The sequence below is a fragment of the Hibiscus syriacus genome, unplaced genomic scaffold (genome assembly GCF_006381635.1).
Source record: "Hibiscus syriacus cultivar Baekdansim isolate YM2019G1 unplaced genomic scaffold, ASM638163v2 tig00110053_pilon, whole genome shotgun sequence".
Taxonomy (NCBI): domain Eukaryota; kingdom Viridiplantae; phylum Streptophyta; class Magnoliopsida; order Malvales; family Malvaceae; genus Hibiscus; species Hibiscus syriacus.
The window spans coordinates 1622724-1628146 of record NW_024062577.1 but is presented as its reverse complement, the minus strand read 5'-3'; the positions used below and the strand labels follow the sequence as shown (position 1 = coordinate 1628146).

General features: G+C 37.6%; 1 pseudogene; it reads left to right on the top strand.

Moving 5' to 3' along the window:
• Window positions 1-1630: 1630 nt before the first annotated feature.
• Window positions 1631-5041, top strand: LOC120214186 (annotated as a pseudogene).
• The last annotated feature ends 382 nt before the right edge of the window (window positions 5042-5423 follow it).

Here is a 5423-nt window from a genome sequence, read left to right as displayed (position 1 = left end):
TCAGCCGTTGGATCTGAGAGATCCAACGGCCCACATTCATCCCGAACAAGCCTAGGGTATGATACCCTAGGGACCACGCGGTCGTCGTTCGCCAGCCTCTGTACCACGCTGCCATGACGCCAACTGAAAGATCCAGAAGGCCAAGCCATAGCCGCACACGTTGCCTTCAACGGTGAGTCACCACTGGAAGTTCGGTGACTCACCGAACTCTACTCTTTTACCCGGTCCGAGACAAGCGCCGGTGATGGCTATAAAGCCACCACTGAACCTGCGAAGAAAAAAACCCAACAGCCAGAGAGCAACCAAAACCGAGAGCAAAGATACAAAAAAAAAGACCAACTCACAACAACCAGCAATCAAACCGAGAAGAGAGAAGAAAGAGTTTACCTTACCGGAGAACCCCAAACGGCGCTGGAGAACCAAAAATACCGAAGGTATTTTCCTTAGATCTAGGAAAATCCCTAACCTTTTAGGATAAAAGAAGGGTGAAATTGGGTTTAGGGTACTTAGATCTACGGTTGAGAATTTTTGGTGTTTTCGACCACCGGAAACGGTGGCCGGCGGTGGGAATTACGGCGGCAGACAGCTGCCGCCCGGTAACCGGCTTCCCTCCGATGAGGGAAGCTAGAGGGAAGCTAGAGAGAAGCCAGAGAGAACTCTGGCAATCTCTCTGTTTGAGAGAGAAGACAAACTGAGAAATGAGAGAGCTGGCCCTTCGGGCCAGCCGTTTTAGGCTTTAAATAGCCCTTCCCGAACGACGTCGTTTTGGGGAGGGCTATTTGTGTAATTTTTAAATGTTAAACTCTATCCGTAGTCCCTCTGTTTTATTTGTTTTACATTTTAGTCACTGAATCAATTTTATAATCCTTTTAATTTGGTCTCTAATTTATTTATTTATATTTTAGCCCTTAACCGTAATTATAAATATTTTAGATAAAATGCGTATTTAGTCCTTTAGTTTAATAATTAATATTTTAATCGAGTATATATTTTTAATTTATTTTAATCTGATATTCGAATTTTATATAATTTTGTTTTAGTCATCAAATTAATAAATAAGGAAAATAGCATGTTTAATCCCTATAATTTTAAATAATTAATTACGAATTAAGTATTTAATTTTATTAGATTATAATTTAGTCACTAATTTAAATTTTCATTTATTATAAAGTTTTACTACTTTTAAATATATAGTTCTAATTTTATTTATTATTGATTATTTATGTTTTAATTTTACTTGTTTATATTTAAATATTATTTTATTATTATATAGTCATATAAATATATATAATAAATAATAATTTATATTAAATCTTAATTTGGTTTTACATAAATTATGTTTTTATCATATTTTAATATATATTTATTTTTCAATATCAAAGAAAATGACAGTCTTAATACAATTGGATGTCCTATTCTGGTATTTTAAAATTAAATATTATGATAAAAAAATATAATTTATTTTATTTAAATTATTATATATTTATTAATATCGAAGAAAGAGCTGTCTTAACGCACCTAGAAGTCCTTTTATATTTTAATATTTAAATTAAATCCTTTTGGACTTTCTGCTTTTCTTTGATTCCGTTTTAACGGTAGTCAGTTTCAGTTTTGTTTGATTAAAGAAATGAAAAGCTTCATTATCACGCTGGTAAAGCTTCAGTTCCAATTCTGTCCTTATATTTGGTTTTTAACTTCTTTTTATGAAAAAGGTTCCATGATTAATTGAGAGGCTTGTGGTTAAAGCAAAGCGGCACTCCCTTCATAGAGTATGATGATTGATTGAGAGATAAAAGAGATCGAGGGAGAGTTTTTTTTTTCTTTTAGCGAAAATATGGCGGAAGTGAGAGGATTGGACACGTGGCTGGATGAGCTGGCGAGTTTGGTGGAAGATCCGGGGATAATACACACTGAGGAAATAGTTTTCCCGTCGTTACCGCCGCTCACTGATCAGAAACCGACGGCGGTTGCTGAGAGTGATCATGAAATGGAACCGCCGGAGGCCTTGAAGGAACAACTGAAGGAATTTTGAAATCGTGGTGCGAGATGATTCTAGAGCTTGGAAGAGGATGTAGAGATGTTTTGCAGCAAACGGTAGTTACTGAGGATTCGTTTATAGTTAAGAACTTGGTGGACCGTGGCTAAGGTCTCCAGTCGATTGGGTTTCTTGAATGAGTTCTTGCCTGAGGATCGTGATCCTATTCACGCTTGGCCTGTTATCTTCTTTGTTTCATCCTTGCACTTTCAGGTACTAAATCTTTTATCGCAAACGATTATCAATTATTATTTGCGGTTATTGAAAATCTGGAACTCAATATTCACACAATTTTAGGACCGGATTCATGAATTTTCATGATCGATTGTAAATTTGAATGAAAGAGAAAGATGTATTTTTGGTTAATTCAACATTGTTTGAAATTTTGCAGCTCTAAATTTGAATGGTGCGCATGATGTATCGGCACCACCAGTGAAGAAAGTGCTTGTTCATCCTCCTAGCGCAAGCCGAATCCAGCTCCCTGATGGCAGACACTTGGCTTATCGTGCAATGGGTGTTCCAGTGGACAAAGCTAGATTTTCTCTTATTGCACCGCATTCTTTTCTTTCGTCCCGACTTGCAGGTAAGAATATATAATTAGTAGAAGTTTCATATGCATGTTCTCGATCAAATTGTTGTAGACTTGTATAATTTTATTTGTTAAACAGGTATACCAGGAGTTAAGACATCACTGCTTGAAGAGTTCGGTGTTCGCCTGGTTACATATGATCTTCCTGGTTTTGGGGAGAGTGATCCTCATCCTAGTAGAAATTTAAATTCATCAGCATTTGATATGCTACATCTTGCTGATGCTGTTGGGTCAATGATAAGTTCTGGGTGTTGGGCTACTCGAGTGGAAGTATCCATGCTTGGGCTGCTCTTAGACATGTATCTCACAAAATTGCAGGTATGAGCTGTTTGCTTCTGTAAATTTACTGTTTTGACACCTGACATATTAATGCATAATGTTACTTAGAAGCACGAATAGATATTGGTTTTGTAATGGGTTATTTAACTTATCAACACCATATATTGTGATGCATCTTCACATACTCTACAGGTGCAGCAATGGTTACTCCAATGATCAATCCGTATGAACCTAGCTTGACTAAGGAAGAAATGCAAAGTATTTGGGGAGAGTCATTACCAAGAAGGAAGTTAATGTATTATCTAGCTCGAAGATTGCCAAAACTGCTTTCCTTCTTTTACCGCCGGAGTTTCCTATCAGGCAAGCATGGCCGAATTGAAAAACTGGATGTCTGTATCACTTGGAAGGAGGGTGAGTCAACTCTAATCTTCAATAATTTCTCAAAAATCTCTTCTGTATTTCTATATTACTCTTCACTTCAACCTTTTTTGGGCTAGGGTTAATAGTTGCTAATTTTAAAAAGGGTAAACTATGGGGATAGTCCCCAATGTTTAGGGTTTGTCCAACTTTGGTCACCAATTTAAAAATTAAGGGGAAATGGTCCCTAACGTTATCAATCCTTTCGATTTTAGTTCCTCGGCCATTAATTTTCGTTAACCCTTTTGTTTAAGTCTCTAACATGGCTGAGGGACTAAAATCGAATGAGAGTCTATGATTGAGGGACTAAAATCGAATGGATCGATAATGTTAGGGACTAAAATCAAACGGATTGATAACGTTAGAGATTATTCCCCCTAAATCTTTAAATTGGCGACCAAAAACATAGGGGAGTATCTGCATAGTTTACCCTATTAAAAAAACTGTTTAAAAGATCACATTTCCTCTGTTGGGGTTTCATGACACTTCAATAATCTCTTTCAATTGCAAACACTTTGAAGTGCATGTGTTCATATTGGACTAAGCAATAGAATAGGGATTGATGCATGCAGTGATGCCCCTATTGGGTGAACTTTTGGAGTTTGTTCTAAGTATGAAAGTGCTATTTGATAAGATCTACTGTTTTGCAAAAGCGTTGAGTTGAAAACTAGCCTTTGATGTGTTCCAAGTATTTGCATAAGTTAATCTTGACTTGCGCAGGATGAGATTCTAACTGAAGGAGCAACGTTTGAAGACTTCTGGCATAGAGATGTAGAGGAGTCGATCCGTCAGGGAAATACCAAACCATTCATTGAGGAAGCCGTCCTACAGGTTTCAAACTGGGGTTTTCGTCTGGCAGATCTTCAGGTGCAGAGGAAGTGTTACACAAATGGAATTTTCCCTTGGCTCAAATCCCTGTACAGTCAAGCGGAATGTGAATTGACAGGATTTCTGGGACCAATACATATATGGCAGGTTTGGAGACTTTTACCTTTTGTTTCCTTCCATAGAAATATCACCATAAAACTTGATAGTCCTTGCAAATCAATCTAGCCTGCTTTTAAATCTTTCAAAGAAGTATGTTTTGGTATCTCTGTGAATATTAAGTGCGAGGAACATGATCCTTTCTCTGTGAATATCAAGTGCCTGTAATTTAGATGGTCACCTTTTCTCTGTGAATATATATTGATCACTTGCTATACAGGGGATGGATGATCAAGCTGTTCCACAAGGAATGATAGATTACATAAGCCGTGTTCTACCAGGGGCCACCATCAATAACCTCCCAAATGAAGGTCATTTTTCCTTCTTCTTTTTCTGTGACGACTGTCATCGGCAGATATTCTCTACTCTGTTGGAAGCCCTCAAGGTCCTCTCGACCAGTCAACAGGCGAAGGTGAAATCCCGTCCGAAGGAGAGATGGAAGAGCAGCCATTAGCTACCGGTTCTACCAAAAATTGATACACCGCCATAGATTTACACTTTTTGCTTGCTTTATATCCCAATTTTTGTGTAAATAAACCACAGATTGCACCTCATAGCTCATGGGAGAAGGTTTAGATGTCTGAAAATTTACGTTACTAAGTACTTGAGAGGTAAGGCTAAAAGAAAACATACGATAGAGATGAGATATATACCAGGCAAGGAGGCACTGGTTTTAGCGATTTGCCTTGCACAACACTAGAATCAGTTAGTATCAACTATTAACAATTCTTTTGGCATTTTCCCATTGCAAAGCTCCAAAGAATTTTGACAGCTTTTTTTTTCACCAGGAATGTTGTTATGGCTCAACATGTGCGCAACCCCGGTGGTTCACTGGCATGAGCTCGTGCATCCGAGTGTGATGGTTGTACATGGAATCTGCTCCCTGGAAGTGGAATTGACAGTGAAAATCCTAGATTTGACCTTAGCGCAACCTCAAGAGACCATTAATCAGTAGAAAAAGTAAAACGCAGGAACTAAAATAAAATTTAGTAATTTTGAAGTTCAATCTTAATTTACAAATCACAAACATCAATCTACCGAATATTTTTGGAAGGTGGGTAGTACACATGCATCCGAAATCAGTAAAATAGGGCGGTAACAGGAAAAACATGAATTGAA